Source organism: Scomber scombrus, chromosome 9, assembly GCF_963691925.1.
Source record: "Scomber scombrus chromosome 9, fScoSco1.1, whole genome shotgun sequence".
NCBI lineage: Eukaryota > Metazoa > Chordata > Actinopteri > Scombriformes > Scombridae > Scomber > Scomber scombrus.
In genome coordinates, this window is record NC_084978.1 from 5,509,388 (window position 1) to 5,528,479 (window position 19,092).

The following is a 19,092-nucleotide window of genomic DNA, read 5'->3' on the forward strand; positions in this document are numbered from 1 at the left end:
ACTTCACAGGTTATTTGTGCTCTAATTAAGTCTTAATGCAGCTCTGTCTGTGCTGCATCTTTACTCGTCACTCTACAAGAACACAGTAGTGATTTTTGAATGATAATGTTTGTAATAATGTAGTAATAGTTACCTACTGTAAGGACAGTAGTTAACATTCTCTTTATTATTCTCGTTGTGTCGACTGTCACATGAACTTTCCCACTTTGTGCAGTGGACAGCTCAACTTCATTCAGGTATGTATAATAATATTAATAATAAATACTATTATAATAAGCTGAATTTATAGAGCATCTTTCTTAAACAATCTATGCAAAGTGGTTTTTACAGGACAAGTCAATAGATAGATAGATGGATGGATAGATAGATAGATAGATAGATAGATAGATAGATAGATAGATAGATAGATAGATAGATAGATAGATAGATAGACTTTATTCATCCCCATAGGAGAAATGCACGTATCCAATAGCTCATACATATACACAAATAAACACATACATAACCTAATGTATATATATGCTAATATACCTAAAAGTTATAAAATGAAGCAAAAATATACAAAAATTATATTAAGGTTAAGTTAATAAAACAAAGATGAATATAAAAGTTGAGGCGTGCATCAAATATCACATAACATAAAAGCCAGACTACAAAATATTTGTTTTTGGGGAAGAGTTGCTGCATCTTTTCTACTATGTCTCAGTTCTTACCTGTAAAACATCTCTAGATAAATGTTTTTTTCTGTCAACTTTTCGATAAAATGGCTATTTTTCCTCAATTCCCAAAATGCAGATTATAATTATCCCCACTGCTCCGATTCAATTTTAAACCAATCTTCAGAAAATCTTCTTAACTTTTGACCCCCACGTTCGCTACTGCTAAACTCTTAACCTTTAAAGCTGCAACCTGTTAAACTTCAGCAGTCAGATGGGAGTCACATGGTGAGGGTGTAGCTTTGCAGGATGATGTGAACTTTTATAAAACCATTTACACTCACGCTACAGGCTGCATGCAATCCAAGCACAGTAATGGATTAGTTATAGAAATGTTATGATGGCATCTGTTGATAGATGTTACTCCATATCTTTAAATGTGACTGTTTGCATGCAGACAAGTTATAAGGGTTAAGAAGGGTGAGCACTTATCTGAAACAGCAGTAAAAGCCCACGAGACGATGAAAGTATGCAATGAACTCTATTTCACTACAGCAAACACTGTATTTTGTTGAGTTTTATATACTTTCATGGTCTTTCCCATGCTTTTCCACACTTCTTAACAGCAGGAAATGATCAAACGAATCCCCACGACCTGCAGAGGACCCTTGTGTGTGAGAATTAAGTTTGTTGTCTTTAATTGAGTCAAGCTGCTTAAGAAGAAGTCAGAGCTGTAAAATACTCTGAGGCTAATGGTCTGTATTAAACACACACAAACAGCTCAGAAGACTGTGTCCTGCCATGCTGGCTTCGTCTCTGCTTCATTTGCAAACATTTCGGGCTCCCATATGGTCCGACTGACATTTTTCTCATGGAAAATTGCACCCTGGACCTCAAACATGGTTGCAGTGCCAGGAAGAAGGCAAAAACAGAAAATAAAAGTTGCATGAAGAAGTCACACATTCTTATTTTTCATTTGAAACATTAAACATATTTGAGGGGGAAAATATGGCCACATCCAGCTGGAAAGGGGCGTTTGAAAAATGCACTTGAAAGCTGAGTAGCATTTTACATACTTTTCACAAATCTAGTAAGTAATTTGACATGTTGGGTTGCAGAGGGATGCCAGATGTTTGTCTATGTGTGTGTCTGGTCTCCTTACACACTGTCTTACACGTGCACAAGGCCGTGACAAATCCAGCTCTGCAGCTCTGCGTTTCAAATCCTCCACCGTTGAACCGGCGCTCGTTTAGAGTCTCTGACACTCAGCCCAACAAACAACAAGGGAGAGTGTGTGTGTCCTGCCAGCTATATTTAAACTCCAGTTTTGACTGGTCCAACCTTTCACACGCCCACTTCTAACGGTCCAACACCCACCTCACACCACTCACCCACCCCCAACTCCTCTCTTCTCCCGCCTGTCTGCCTGCTTGCCTGCCTGCTTGCCGCCCCTACAGTCCAACTTTCCATCTTACTACAGACCCTCTTTGATTTACCCATGAATATGAAGTCACAGTTTCCCCCATGTCGCTGTGTATTTTACCTCACAGGCTGCTTCTGTGCTTTAATTCCCCTCGGTAATAATTAAAAAGAGGAGTGTCACAATACCACAATGAGAGCAGTAGTACATCAAACCACAATGTTCTTTCTTAAAAAATGTTGTGACACTTTTTGTGCTCGTGCCTTTCTCACATCAAGTAGGAGCAAAGTTTAAAACTTGTGTTGCCGACCATTTTCAGTGGAAAATTTGCTAGATGTTGCAAGATGACATCACGCCAATTATCATATCTGTGGTGTCATGACATAAAATCAAACTGGAAAGGAAAAAAAACAAATTCACAGTTTTAAACTCTGTAAAAACTTAAATGGTAAAAACAAGTTAAATCATTAAGGATACAACCAAAGAAAGAAGCTTATATGAGTCTGAGTTAGTCATATGAAGTGGATATCTGACACATTTACAGTCTTTTTAGCATCAAATTCCCTCTTTATGTTTCCCTGTTGAGCTGTGGTGGAAGTATAGTAACAAAAAGAGGGATTTCAGCACTAAAAAGACGGCTGAAGCTTCTTATTAGCTTCAGATCAACTTTTAAATACATTTTTTTGTACAGATGGAGGACTGTGGATTTAGTCCTCCACCACTTTCATTGTAAGTGCATTATGAACAGATCTTCTAATGGTCAGTACGAACAGGAGGAATGATTAGAGGCAAGAAAAAATGTGAATCTGTCCTTTAAAGTCACATATTAATTATCTTGAGTAACACCTAGTTGCCTGACACAACAAATCTATTTCTACATTTATATATTAAAAAAACAACCAGAAAAAGGGGGTTTATCTACCAGCAGTTAAAACATTCATGTTGAAATCCAACAGCGGAGTTGGACTCCTGCATATGCTCAGTTTAGACTTGAGCCAACCGTTAAAAGATAAGCCCCTCAGCTAGCTCTGACGTCCATATCTTCCTTTTTCCGCCCCTCTCTGAAATCAAAGCGAGATTGTTGGACACATACGCAGCTCTGGTCTTGTGCATTCTGAGGTTATCTACCAGTGATACACTGCTCTGCTGTGTGTTGGAGTTTCTCTCTCTGTTTCTCTCTCTGTGTAGTCTTGGCCTAACTCGAAAGCAGTTTCTGTGTTTGTCCTGCGAGCAAACAATGGGGTATTGTTGCTGCGGATATACTTCAGATAGTCACAGGCGGCAGTCAAAATAGAGAAAAAGGTTCTTTTTGTAGTCTGTGAGGGGAAATATTTGAGTCTTTGGCCAGATAAGGGCCTCATGGGCCTTTTTGTTTTTATCCCTGCGGTTCAAACCTTGCTTCCCCTGCTGAGTACTAACAGTATAAGATGCAGGATTGTGGTTTACTCATGTTTTGTCTTCATGAAGCAGACCCATATCCTTTTTCAGTAGAGAGATCATTATTTCTTGCGGTTGAACTACAGTAGTCTACATTTCCATGAGCACAAACATAATCAGCCTGGTTTCATAACACCTGTCTGTGAAAGCATCATTCATGTTTTTTCCGCTCTCATCGCTGCGACTCTGCTTTGTGACAAACAAACACGGTTGTTTGTTCAGCTTTCCTGCAGCTTCGCACAGCAACACGCCAACCCCGTCTCCCAGCTTACCGCCCCCTCCGCCTCCTATTTGAGCTTTTCAGCTGTCAGGAGGAAGAAAAGGAGAGCCCAGCTGAGTTTATTTTGATGAGCATTCCTCCTCAGACAAGCCCGAGTCCTCAACTTGAACCACATGCAGAACGACTTCAGAGAGAGAGAGAGAGGGTGAGAGGGAGGGGGATGCTGCCGTGGCGCCATCGGTGGACGCCTCAAACACAATTCAAGACCCCGGCAGTGTTTTTAAGACTAGTCGCCTTTTCTGTGAAAACAGTGGACTCACGTAACCTCAAAAAGAAACTTTAAATCAATCAGATGAACTCTTAAAATGTCTTGTAATTGCTTCCATTTCCTCCAGTTTACATCTTAATGATCTTACTGGAAATCATGCCCAGTTTCTGACTGGGTTTGAAGGTCCAGTGTGACTCACTCTGTGGCTGAACATCTGATTTCTTCAATTTGGTGCTGAAACAGTTGGTCAAGTAATCAGATAGTCGACCTACCTACAGTTTTTATCGTTGATCACTTGGAAACTTTTGGTCATGTGTGGAGGTTTTGATTCATATATCTGTTTTTATGTTTTCAGTATTTGGGGTTTGGGGCAGTTGGTTGGACAAAACGGGCGTTGTGAAAAACAATCTTCACAGTTTTCTGAGATTTTATGAACTAAATGAAACATACATAGATACACTGATAAAACCCCACTACTCACAAATGTTTTGAAACTTTTATTCCTAATATAAGCCACCCAGTTTTCAGGTCAATTTCATGAAGACGAAGGCTGTTTTAAGATTGTCTGTACACTGTTTCTAGAAAAAAAGCTCAGTTATTTGGGGGGAAAACACCACTACGTGTAGACAGAGGGTGTACAGTAAATTGAAAGAATTATCCAGTTATCCAGTTTGTTCAAAATGACGTACAAACATTTTCAGGTCAATTTCAAAAAGATGACGACCGTTTTAAGAGGTCTGTGCACTGTTTCAGAAAAAAAAGCTCCCACATATTGACAAAGGGCGTAAATTGAGAGAAAATGATTTTACATTCATTTGGTTTAAAGTGAATGTTACTCTCAAATATCAAATGTCTAATTAACCAATTATCTCCATCACACATTTTTGTAACTTCCACCTTTTCAGTCCTTTTCAAAATTCACTACAACTGTGAACAAAGCAGCAACACACGCAGATAAACTGATAAAACTCAACATTACTTACACATTTTTGACACTTTGTTCTTAATATAGGTCATTCAATTTGTCCAAAATGACGTGCAAGCATTTTCAGGCCAATTTCATAAAGATGAAGTCTGCTTTAAGAAACAGAAACAACCTCAGTTTTTGGGTGAAGAAACACCAGCACGTGTGGACAGATGGTGTAAATTGAGAGAACAAGACATCTGGTTTAAAGTGAATGTACTCTCAAATATCAAATGTTTAATTAACCGTTTAGCTCTTTCGGAAATGTTGTAACTTCCACCAATGTTGGTCTCTTAAGTCCTCTAAAAATTCACTACACCAACCAATGTGTGAACAAAGCAGCAACAATTCGTTACTATTTTTCTATTGTTCAGCATTTTCGTATAATACCCAAAGCCGAGCTCGGTTAATACGGATGTGTCAAATACTCTCAAAGGATTTAGAGCTTAACAAAGCGGTGTAGATGGACTAAACACTGGATTTAACTGCTTTATTTCTGGTTTGAGCTGAGAGTAGCTTTCTCACAGCTCCTTTAATACTCCTCCATAAAAAGGTGGCAGTTATTCAATCTTTTGCTTTGGACTGTTGTGCTTGGCCTGTAGCACCAGTTGGGTTTCAGACTCAACCCCCTTCCCCCCCAAAGTAGTTACCTACTGTGAGGCCCCCAGTGTTTGACGTGGAACGTGTAAATCCACCCTGTTATATAAGAGATCCTGTCTTTCTGAGGCCCAAAGCACCGCTCCTGTAAAGCTTTATGCTTCCTTTGTATTGGTTGGATCCCCCGACCGACTCAGGAAGTTGTTTCCTTCTGTCAAGTCTTGGCTTCCCTTTTTGGCTGTTTGAAACATCTTTAGCACTTCCTCTATAAAGGCGCTGCCTGAGTGTCAGAGGAGAACAAATGGAAAATATGCTGATAAAGATCTCTCTGTCGCCATCCATGTTCCTACATGGGTTCAACATGGTACGTATAGTACCTTGGTTAAGAGTTCCCATCCCAGTGGGGCTAATCATGCTAAAAATATATATCCACATATGGTGCTGTGAGCCAGTTTGGATGTGAAGACACGCTAGATTTGTTACACAAACATTGAAAGCTCTGGAGAATTTAGCCTATGAGCTACATTTGTTATGCTTCACGGAAGAATTAAAGGCACAATCCATGATTCAAGTGTCCATAAAAGGGTCAACCCACCTGCAAAGTTCAAAACACTAGACTGGACCCTCCTAGCAATTTGAATCGGTCTACGACAGCAGTGTCAAACATATCGTCTGCTGGCCTGCTGATGGGGTCCAAACCAGCCTACAGGATAACATTTCAAAGTATGAAAATGGCAGAAAAGTAATTCAAACTTTTCAATATAACACTTCGCTATTCTCTCTGATTTTCAGTCTCCATTCATAGTCGAGGCTTCTGATCTTCTCGTTTACGTCCAACTTGAGATAACTGACTTGCTGCATGATTCATATGTGAAGAACAGATTTGCATCACTGGTCTTGGACACATTTTATCAGCATCTCTTAGCAGGGTTACCCCAGATTGACACACCTGGCTGCAAAAGGTGTGTTTTGTATATATATATTATTCATAGGTTATTATGTGATGGTTTTACTGGTCCAGCCCCACTTGAGATCAAACTGGGCTATATGTGGCCTTTGAAGTAAAATGAGTTTAACACCACTGGTCTAGGACATCAGAAGGAGTACACCTTTTCCTCTTCTTTTGTTGTAAAGAAAGAGTTAAAGTGGTTCAGGTATTTGAATCAATGTGGAGGTGTTGCAGAAATGTCCAGCTGGCTGCAGATCCGACGGCGGACTCACTGGTTGGATTACATAACCAACATCACCTGGGAATGCTGAAGGATTTGTTTTGACTGTCTAACAAATCTGAATATTTAGCTTTGTCTTGAGGGTTCAAGTAAGCATGAATTCATTACATTTATAGTGTTAAACACAGAGAGTAACTGATGTACCTGTGTGAAGAGAGAAGGAGAGCTTGAGAGAGAAGTTCAAATTTTACTAATCGTTGTGTAAAGATGCAAAAATTGTTGCACATAGCTCCGCAAATTCCTTTTGTTTTTAGCAGGTTTAACTTTTGTTTTGTCAATCTAAACTTTCTCTGATTACTCTCAAACAATCATGTTTCGGTGTTGTGAGTGACGCAATTTTAACTTTAAAGCATGGCTGTAGAGATTGTTATATTAGCTTCTTGGCTAGTTAGGTAGTCTTCAGAGCTTCAACAGGCCTAAATGTTGTTGTAAAGTGAGCAGGAACTTAAAAATGAAGTCAATGCATTCCCACACATTCACACAGAACTGAAGACTGAAAATGTCATCGCAGTTATTCATCTTTGGAGCTTTTTCCAAACAAACTATTGTCATCCTAATCTTCGTGGTGAAGGAACATGTCACCCAGTGCAACGCTGTGGCTCATTAAACATGTTTTTGTGCAGCAACGGAGGTCTGTGGCACAGAAGAATATGATATATCAGGTTTTGGATACACACACGTGTAAGTAGATCAATTGTTGGTTTGGCTCTGCATAAGATAAGAATAAAAAAAAACAGAACTTGGAAAATGGGGGATGTGGTTTTTTCCATCCATATGATTTCATACAGTATAATGAAAATGTTTACTTCAAATAAGTGCCGCTATTTGAAATCTACAATCTCTGTTAAAAAAACCTCCCACAGACTAAATGTCTTTTTTCTGTTTATTATAAGGACACCAGTTTTGTTATGTGCCCCTCCCAGGTCAATGTGAATTAGATTCCCCGCTCCCAGATGTTTTTGTTTGGCGAGTGAGTGGGTTTGTGGGTGGGTAGCTGGGACTTGAGACAAGTGAGGAGCTAAGACTTATGTAAGGGCCATGTGCCGACCACCAACCTCAGCCAATAATGAACTCCCTCTCCCCCGGCAGCGCTCCCAACTCGCACCCTCTCTTTAATGAAAACAAGGCTCTGTGAATTATGAGGGTTAAACGGTGAGGATGGAGGACACGGCTGGTGAGGCTACCAGACTATTTTCCTCCTCCGTTTCCCACAGGACCCACAGATTTATTAATAGTAACCTACTGTTCCTATCAGATTCTCCCTGGATTTACTGTCTCAAGAGGAGGATGGGGCTCCTTTACCGAACACAAAATCCAGTGTTTGTGTTGGATTTAGTTCCCCTTTCCTTTTCTACAGAGTGTTTTTAGTCGGTGGTTAAACATCCTCCTGGTTTGTTGTTGCTTAATGTTTTGACAGGGAGAGGAATTCATATTTGAAGTTGTGATATTTTACAGCCATAGTTTAATGATTTATGATATAATCAAATGGAAACTAATGTCATCCATGGTTGTCAAATAGTAATATTATCAATGCTGTCTTATTCTAAAAAGTGACATGTTGGTCCCAAAAGGTGAATTTGATGAAGAAAAGCTCAAATACAGACACACAGTTGTCAATAGGAGAGTTTTTGTCTGTGAATAAAAATGCAAATAAATGTGGAATCATTAACCATCCAATAACTGCACCCCAAAATTATTATCATATCAAAATATGACAAAGAGCTACAACATAAAATGCAAATAAATGTGACTTGCATCCAAAATTACGGCTTCAAACTGACTGTATTGTCTGTATTTTGTTTTGCATTTCTTATTTTTGGTTTGTGATTCTTAGTTTTTCAAATCTTGGTCTTTACAGTAATTGGACAAACATTTTTCAGGCAGGGATTTTGAGTAGTGTAGCTCTTTGGCTTTTCTGTTGGTCCGATAAACAGACAGTCATACTGTGGAAAGTGACCAAAAAACTCAGATGGTGTAAGAATGAGTGGATCTTGGGTCATATTTTCAGACGGTCTCTCCTTGAAGACATTAATAGTGAAACACTCAGTTATTCAAAACCTGGCTCCTTTCTTACCAACACACAGCTCACCAATCATCGTGTTAGTATCGGAAAGTTACAGAAACGACCCAGAACAGCCTTCGGACAAGAGGAGGGGAATAGCTCCGAAGCTATTTGACTGTACGATGGACATCTGAATATACCGACCTCTTAAACATTTGTGAAGTTAAAATTAACTAATTAAAATTAATTCCATAACTGACCTCTTAATATGATTAAGAAATCCCACAAGAGATGAATTAAACAAAATGTACTATAAGTCTGGGATGAATAGAAGTTAAAAGACCCTTCTCTGCTCTCCCAAAAATGTTTTAACCTCCCTTTAGCAAAAAGAAAAATATCTTACAGTAAACTTTTCCAACCCCCCCTCAATTCATTTATACAGTCCCCAAATGATCATTACTTTTAAGTTACTGATATATTTACTCATTTATACAATGATACACGTATTTCCCCAAATGTATAATAGTGCTGTAGCAATTAGTTGAATAATGAATTAGTCAGTCAACATTTGCTTATTCCAATTTGTCAAATGTGAAGATTTGCTACTTTTTTATTTACCATTACGTTGTAAATTAAGTATAAGGTGACGCTGGACTGTTAGACAAATAATCAATTTGATAATGTCAGTTTGGGCTCTTGACATTTTTTTTTATATTCCGGCAAGTTTTATTTAAAAAATGGACCCAAAAATAATCAACAGATTGATTATCCTAAAAAGATAATCCTTAAAATTGAATCATCTATAATTGATTCAACCTTTAGGAAATGATTCTTCACCAGGATTTACAATTATTTAAAAAAATAACAAGATTCTTGATGAAACACCGACATGAGCTGTAGTTGCATCACTGCACATAAACATCTCCACACATAAAGACCCCTGTCTGCTGCATGTTGAAACAAGTAAATCTGTTTTCTAGTGGAAACATTGACAGCTAGTTAGTATCGACTTTGTGCTAATGTACATAAATTACTTCACTGACATCATGACATCATGACTCTGACTCAGCACCAACCAGCTGGATCTGTTTCCAAGACAATTCACAGAAGCTCTTATGATGAGTGTTCATGTCGGGACATTGACAGTTTGTGTCTGTAATTATCTGGAAAAAACAACACTTTACCTGCCTGAATGGTGCAATGAGCCGTCTCACCTACAGACGGAGAGGAGATGATCCCATGTCTAACGCTGCAGGAATGCCTCACGGGATCGTCATGATTCACACTGTGTCACAGTCACAAGTACGATTACCTCAGGGTTGTTTTATCTTCCCAACACATATCACATCCTGAGGGAATATGAAGGCTGCTTTGACCCAAATAAAATTAAGTGTGGTTTGTTTGTATAAAAGAGGCTGATTTGAATATATTGTAAACAAGATCAAGTCAGATAAATGGTTATTTGTTACATTATTTGGCTTAAAGAGTCATTTCACTGAGCAAAGTTTACTCTTTTCATGTCCATGTGCACCCAAGCAAGAAGAAACACAACATTTAAGCTGTATCACGATGTAAAAATGGCCCAAAAAAATCACAGAAAACTTCTAGTTCTGTATCACAGCAATGATTTAAGAAAGATTTCCCTCTCATCTCTAAGCTTATAGCAGAAGCTCATTAGTCAGGTATACATTCAGCAGTAGGAACGTAACAATACTTGAGTTTTTTAGTCAGTTTTACTCAATACAAACAATAACGAGAAATGATATTAGGTAAAAGAATAAAACGAGAGAACAAGAGTGATAAAGTATCAGGAATAATAATATGATCACAATGACTAAACTCATACATCATGTACAATGTGTTGATGTCCATGTTGGTGGTGAATCAGCTCAAGACAAGAAGAAAAAAACCCCAAAACTTCCTCACAAAATAAAAATGTGGGAAATCTGAAGACATCTGAATTTACAACAGGAGCCATAGATGAAAAATTACAATTTCTAAATCATATATAAATGTTATAGTTAATATTTCTGTACAGTATGCATGTTTGTGTTTTTTAAATTTAGAAATAATCAGTTGAGTGTGGAGCGGTGGGGATGGTGTCGACATAAAGGCGTTTTCATCAAAGAAGAAGATAAAGCTAAAAACAACAAAGCGTGTTCCACGTACAGTATGAGATTTGTTATCTTACACCATGTTAATGAGTGAGGACTGGACTGTACTAAATGCTGTATAGCGTGTTACACACTTATCTTCACAGGCAGTTAAGGACAGTGCATGCTGGGAAAACTGTAACCGAGAAACAGAGTGCGTTTGACAGATAGCTGAGGTCGTGCAGATAGAGCAGCTGAGCTTTTTATCACAGGACATACAACAAGCTCTCACCACTAAACCAGCATCAGGACCAAAAGGTTATCAAATACACACAAATACACCCTTTTCCACTAGACCTGAAATTGTCAGAATTTAAAGTTTCCTTTCTAACTCAACACAGTTTAAATGCCTCCACGTTACTCCTTAAATGGACCATTTCTATCATCTGTTGTGTAGTGTGTGTGTGTGACAGTTGTCTATTTATTGTCAAAACACAGCTTTTTCTAGGCCAAGTTTCCCTTGAAAAAAAGATTTATTCTTAATGCCACATTTAGCATGTTAAATAAATGATAAGAGAAACAGGATCACAGCTTATTAAAACTAATAACTTCCCAAATTTATCAACATCTAACCTGCAAGAGAGAAGTCCTGAAATTGTAAAATCTTTCTTTTCTTTTCATATTTACAATGTCTAGTTTTAAGACTTGTTAATGAGGAGTTTAAGAGCTGTTAAGTCTTTATCTAAAATGTATCTTTCTGCTTTGTATCTGATGTATTTTCAAGTAAGCTTAAATTTCAAAAAGGATCTTCTTAAGATGAGTGAGATGAGTGAGATAGGCTGGGAAACATTTTATTGGTTTTATCACATTTTCATAATTGTAGTTTTCATGTGCATTAGTTTCAAGTTATTTTACTGTTAACATTTGTTGCGTCTTATCAGCTTGTCAGTCAGCTTGGGCTGCAGTTTTCTCAAAAAGTAATAAGTCTATAAAATGTCAGAAAATGGCACTTTGTGTCCCAAAGCCCAAAGTTACATCCCCAAATGTCTTGTTCTGTCTCGTCCAACAGTCTTTAAACCAAAGAAATTCAGTTTATTATCACAGAGGACTAAAAGAACAAGAAGATTCATATTTGAGAAGTAGTAGTAGTGATGTGATTAATTTCCTGTCAATCGATTAATTAATTCATTAATTAATCAGTGCAAATCTACAGTGATCTCTGTCATTTGTAACAATTTGTTTAATTATTAATTAAGACATGATTGTAAAACTATAACGCAGTAAGTAAGGACAGCATCATAATATGACACTGCTGCAAGTCATTAAAGGATAATATTGATTTATTATTGATTTATTACCCAGGTCTAGTTGTCAGGTTGTAGGTTGAAGATTATTTATTGGCGAACATATTTAGATGCTTCTTTTCCTTTCTGAGCAGAAACCTCTGACGTACAGATCAGGACACAGAAGCTATCCTGCCCTGCTTGGAGCCAAAGGGTCATGACTTGTGATATTTATACTCGGGTCGGTCTCATATCTATCGTGGACTCACAGACACTCATTGTTATCGTGGCGTTTCTCTATTTCAGGCTCCGTATAAATCCTGTTATCCCACACCTACAAGCTCTCCAGCTCACATGGAGGCATAAAAGCTGCAGTCCTGTCCGCTGACTCAGCAGTCTGTCGTCAAAACCTCCGTGTTTATTTATCAGAGGATTCGGGCGCTTTGGAGGATGTTTGTGTATTTCCAAAATAAGCTCCTACTGTGTGATATATAAACGCCAAAAAATCTGGATTCGTTGTTATTTTTAGTCGTTGCACAAGAAGAAAAGAACGAGCATCTGAGGTTCTTACTTACAGCATAGGTCTAATTTATATTATAAAGTAGCTATAAGCTTTCAAATTCTCCTTTAAGTTTGTCCTAATGATAATAAATTAATATTTAGAAAGTTTTATACAATTGTTTTATTGGTTTTTGAGTAATTACACAATTAAGCAATAAAAAAGGCAAAAAACCACAGTGCGGTAGAAGAAGACAACGCAACACTAATGCAACATACACGATCTTACGACAGCAAATAGCTGTTATGCTGTGGCAATAAATCTAATTACACAACGCGGACGTCAGAAAGCAGAAAGTGACAACCCGGCTACTGTGATGATCCAGGATGTTTAACAGCGCCTGGCTTTCTCAAACACCGCCGCCTTTGTACCAGCAGGAAAGTTGCCAACGAGGTCAACAGCAGGAAATGAATCAAGCCTACTGAACACAGCCTGAGACTCGAAGGATGTAGGTCGATGTAGACCTGAAGCTCACCTTTGCACTGGAGATTATAACAACCAGTCTGACCCTGATTCTCCCAACAAAAAAAACCTTGTCATTACAGAACTCTGATGACGGTGCCATCATAGGATCCAGTTGGTGTAGTGTATGAATGTGAAAAGGTGAAGTGCTCTGATCTGACACTGAAGTACAACAAACAACGTCAACCACCAGGCTGCTGAAAGGGGTCGGAGTCCAAGGACAGGCCCTCCGATAGTCACTGGTAGAGGCTGCAGAGCAAAGCAGCAACAGACTCTGGTTGAAAAGAAACGGCAAGAACTGGGTGATAAGATGCTGAAGGAGGGGTAAAAGAAGAGGAGGATGCACCTACGGAGGCCGGGGGTCACGGCTGAGCCCTCTGGAGGAGGCCCTTCCTTCCACGTGGCGACCCCAGTGAACTGTTACCTGGCAATCACTCAAGGAATGATTGCTGTAAAACCAAGTCCTATAAAATCAACTTTAATTTGTCCATAAAATGTTTAACCCCTTATATACTGTTCATATACTGACTCATAATTAGTTATGAGATTACAGGTGCCACTCTATTTGTGCTTTAAAGACAATAAAAACAAGAAAACCAGATAAAAACAAGACACACACACACAGCTAAAAAAATATGACATAGTAGGAGGGTATTGCACTAAATAAGATCAATAGAATTAAATAGAATAAATATATGAATGAATAGAAGCAGCGGTCAAGAGTAAACCAATTCACATTCATAAATCCCCCATCAGTCATTAATAAATAGTTGATTAATCTTATAAAACAAAGACATTTAAAGTCAGTATATCATGGTCCAGGAGAACATTTTACAGAATATGAAGAATACAACATGTTTAAATGCTGATTTTTGAATTTTCTTTAATAAACACAGGTCAAATTTGTATATTTGCATCTATAAGAATTGGTAAACTGCACACACATTTTTAAAAAAGATGTATTTTATTTCCAATTTTGTATACTGTGGGTCAAGTGAGGAAACGTGAAGCTAAAGGGAATGTGTGTAGTTTGTTTTTAAAGCTTTCAATGTAAAAATGGGTAAAAACTGTTCCATAAATTCCCAACTTTCATATTAGTCCTCTCCAAATGTTTCATAAATAATTTTTCAAGTCAAGTTTTTAAATAATAGTCAGGCGTCCGTATGAACATAGAAACAGTTTTCGCTCACTGTAATCATTCCTCCTGTTCATACTCCCTGTTTTCTTTAGTGTAAGTGACGGGGGACAAAATGTACAGGACCCTATTTTGGAGAAATGTATTTAAAAGTTTATCTGAAGGTTATTTGAAGTTCTAGCCATCATAGTTAAAATAAATAAAGTGGATATCTTCACAGTGAGTCTTTTCTTAGTAACTGTTTCCCTCTTTGTGTTGACAGGCAGTGTTTTCCTGTTAGGTTGAAGTGGAAGTATCATAACAAAAAAGGGGAATTTGGCACAAAAAAGACAGTGAAAAAAAAGACAGTGACCAATTTGGATGCTGGAAGCTTTACATTATTGTCAAAGAAACCTTTAAATACATGTTTAGACAGACGGACGTCACTTAGATTGAAAGCATATTATGAAGGGATCTTCTAAGAGTCAGTATGAACAGGAGGAATGATTAATGCAAGAAAAATGAGTCAATGTTCATTTGGGTACCTGAGTAATGTTTTAGGATAGACTTTAAAACTGTGACTTTGCCCATTAACATACATATCGACTTTCTTTACTTTTAACCCTTTCACACATACTGGTCACTACAGTAAACTGCTATTCAACATCTGTCTTCTAATATATAATTATGCATGGATTTTGATGGCATAGTTGCACTTCAGCCACCACAGTAGACACTAATGCGTCATCCTGTACACAACCACATCTACAGTAACTCTTTTGGTTGTAAATCAGCTGATTTATGTTATTATAATGTAATTTGATGGGGGGAAAATGAGGTTAAAACCTTTTTTCACTATATTTAATTAATGCATTAAAGGGTTAAAAACCTTTTGTGTAGCTTCAGGTAGTCTTGCTTAATGCCTGGAACAGTTACATCTAGTTAACAATACGAGAAAGTTATACGTGCGATACTTGTACAAACACTGTTGCTTTTTATCACTGACAAAAACATCAAAGCTGTTATGTGTGACTATCACATTGATAGTCACACGCTGAGGTGAACTTTGGACAATCCTGACAGGATTTACGTCTCTTATCATTGAATATGATCTATATGAGCGGGCCGCAGCCAATCAGCTCTGACAGCAGCTGTTTCACGGTTTTCCACAGAACTCTATTTGTTTGTTGATCATAAACTGACAGCTTGTTATCAGCACAGTCTCCATATGCTGCGTCATTAAATGAGGTAATAATCAACAACGCTACATTGTGCTTTCAAAGAGGACTCTGACCACATTTCTGTGTAGTGTGAGATGAAATATTGGCGCTACTTTTCAGCACAGTAACAACATTTTTAGATCTAGTGATAAAATCCACAGGAGCTCTACATTTCCACCTGTCTGTTAGGAAAATATGCTCAAATGTTAACCACTAATAATCTGTTTGGTGTGGTTAAAACATGAACTTTGGAAACAGTCAGTCGAGCTCGGATGTGGTTTGAAAGCAAAACGTGGGAAAGATGTTAGAGATGGGAGAGTTTCCCATGTTAATAACTTGCAAACGTTAACGTCATCAGTATGTTTGTAGTTGTTTAAATACAGTTTAAACACTGTGTGCTGACATTAAAACATCATATACATCAAAATATTTGGTTTAACTACATTGAATGTCAGTCTTTGCCTGATTTGAGGTGTCCATATTCGATTGGTTTCAAGTACTTCTGTATTATTAAGCGACAAGTGACAAATATCCTACAACTTGGATGTTGATGTGAATGATAGCGAGAAGTCGGAAAATCTTAATTATGATATCACCAAAATGACATGAAAGCAGAATAAGACATTATGCTGTAGCTTGAATTAATCAGCTCATCATAAACTGTCATATAAGCTATATGTATTAGTAGGGCTGAGTATTGTTTTAAAAAATTACGATACCAGTACCGATCCAAGTACCCTTAAAGTGATACCGATACCAATTGAGTACTATTCAATACCCATTACACATTTAGTGCTCTGTCTTTTATCCTGTGTAACAGGCGTGTAGTGTAGACACACTTTAGAGCGTTTAGGTGGCATGTTGGCTGCTGAACTGCTAAGCACGCTAACTCAAACTCACCACGACTTGACCACCACAGACGGGTTGTAGCTGCTGTGGCAGTCGACCAATCACATGTCGCATTAAATCGAGAATGCTTGTGTTGATTGGCTGTAAGCAAGTCCGTACAAATAGTCATATTTTCTAGCTCTGGGTGCAAAAAGCATCGATTGCAGGTATCGTTTGACGGGAGACGTTTCGATACTACTTGGTATAGATTTATTTCAGTCAACCTTAAAAAGGTATCAAGTACCGATATCCAGCCTTTTGTATTAGCGTTCATTGTTACGATAAACAAGGTCAGGTTACAGTCTTGACAAATATCGCCCATAATCAATCATTACATCATGAGCCTTTTGACCACAGAGAATATAAATAAACACAAAATTGAATCAAAAGAATGTTTTGATGTTTACAGCTAATAAAAAAATGACCAAAAATCTAATGTTAACATTTTTATTTTTGGTCTGTATCAAAACTTCAGGTGTAAAAGCAAACGTTTAATTCACAATCAAACCAGACTGAGGTTAGAGGTCCACTTCCAGGCCCTGCAGCCTTCATCTTTGTGTCTTCTTTTCTTTTTTTTAAAAACCCAGCTGGGACGGACAAAGAGTTGGCTTCATTTACTTCATTTCATTCCTCTCAAGTGTTCCTAATGCCCGAGGAGCTGCTGGCTATCGCATATCAACATCCGTCTCCTTCTACCCATAAAACTTTGCATTTTTGGGGTCATTTCCTCGACTTGGTTCAGATTACGTTTTCACAATAAACAAAGTGCACAGCGGTCCTGCTGAAGAGAACAGAGCCTTATGTTTTTGTGCCACGCGAATTCAAACCTGGTCAACTTGAAATAAGACAGTTTAAAGCATGACGTACACACTCAAATCAACAATAAACAGTGAACAAATCCTGCACACATGACTGCATTAAAAGATGTTTAAAGACTCTAAACATTAACATATGTTTAGTCTTGTTGCAGCTTGTTTGTGCCACAGGTGAGACGATTATATAGATTTGTATAAGTGAGATATTATTAGGCACCAAATCCTCTGCGAGAGGAAGTCGCAGAGCAAGTTTTGCAGTCCCTGAAGCTTTTTTCAGTGAGAGTTGTACCACATAATTACGGGTCTAATCATAAATCCAAAGATAGCATCAAAAGGAGCTGTGTGTTTGTGTGTTTGGAGCCCATATTTACTGTTTTCTACCATGTTAAATTCAACATGCTTGGTCAGGATGTTTCTAAAAGTCAGTATCTGCTAGATCAAAGTGAGTGAGTCTTGTAAATATTTCACTCATAGCAGCACAGCATAGTGAAAACTGCATAAGGGCGTATGTGTGTGTGTGTGTGTGTGTGTGTGTGTAAGTCAGAGAGTGGAGGGGCTGTATGATTTGGAAAGAGTGTCTTATCTTCTGGAGTCCTGCTTGAACAAATACCACCCAGAGCATTGTGTTCTGCGCAAGTCAGTCAACATGTTCAGTAATGAGGGTGGATAAGATTTATGAACATAAACAGATTAAACTGGGATATAAATGTGGGAATTAAACCCCGCCTGAAAAATCTTAACCTTAATATTTTAATTATATTCCTGCTGGGACATGAACGCTTCAGGCTAACTGCATGAGTTGGTTGAAAACACTGTCTGTGGCTGATGTTTTAATGTTTCCAGATGTAGTGTTTTAAAAGAGAAGTCTTAAAAAGTTGATGGCGACACACATGACGCTAAAAGTATATGATCTTCTACCTCCCAGAAAGAAAGTGAATAGTAGTACCCTGAGTATATTATTCCTCCTGTTGTCCCTCAGGTCAATTTTAACCCAGGAGGATAATAGGTGTTAACTCAAAAATGAGGTATATTATCTGTAAATTAGGCCTATTGACCATAATTTCCAAAAAATATGTGTAAAACCTTAGGTAATAAGTTGGAATGAAGTTGGCTAAAAAAGTCAGCACAGAAACACAGAAATGTGTGATAATTTATACTTTATGCTTCATAAACGGTCAAACCAGAAGGACAAAGTTTGCGTGGTCAACGGGAAAACAACAGTAGAGTTATAAGATCTGATTGGGCGCTGCGGCTCAGCCTTCCAGCTAGTTTTTCCTAGTGGTCATTTGCGGTATTGCGAAAAAAGCATTTTCCCTATAGACTAGCATTTTTAAAAGTGTCGCTGTAAAATTGTGGACACCTCAAACTGCAGACAAGATCAAGCCATGGAGGTTTTATATTTGTAAAACTTTCCTCGAGCCCAGAAAAGCAAAATAAAAATACGTTACATCATCACAATGTAAAGTCTACGGGGCTGAGCGGGAAAAATGTAGAATATCGCCACCAATATCCTTCAAAAACTGAAGCCAACAGTGGTCATGATCTTTTCTCATAACTCTTAACAAGAAAGCCAATATCCTAATTATAGGTGTGTTTCCCAAAAATGTGGGTTTCAATATAAAATCACCTGGTAGCCCTTTCAAAGCTATTAAAGCCTAAATTAATAGTAAATCTAATTCCATGTAAATAACAGTCCAGTTTTTAAACTTGCTTCAATTGAGGACACAGACATGAACATGAACATGTACTGAAATAATTTTCAAACAGGATTGTCTAATTTCTGTCCAACCATGGCTGAAGTTCAGTATATAATCAGTAAAATCTCATAAAACCTTTACAGGCTTTTATATTGTTGTTTTCCTTCC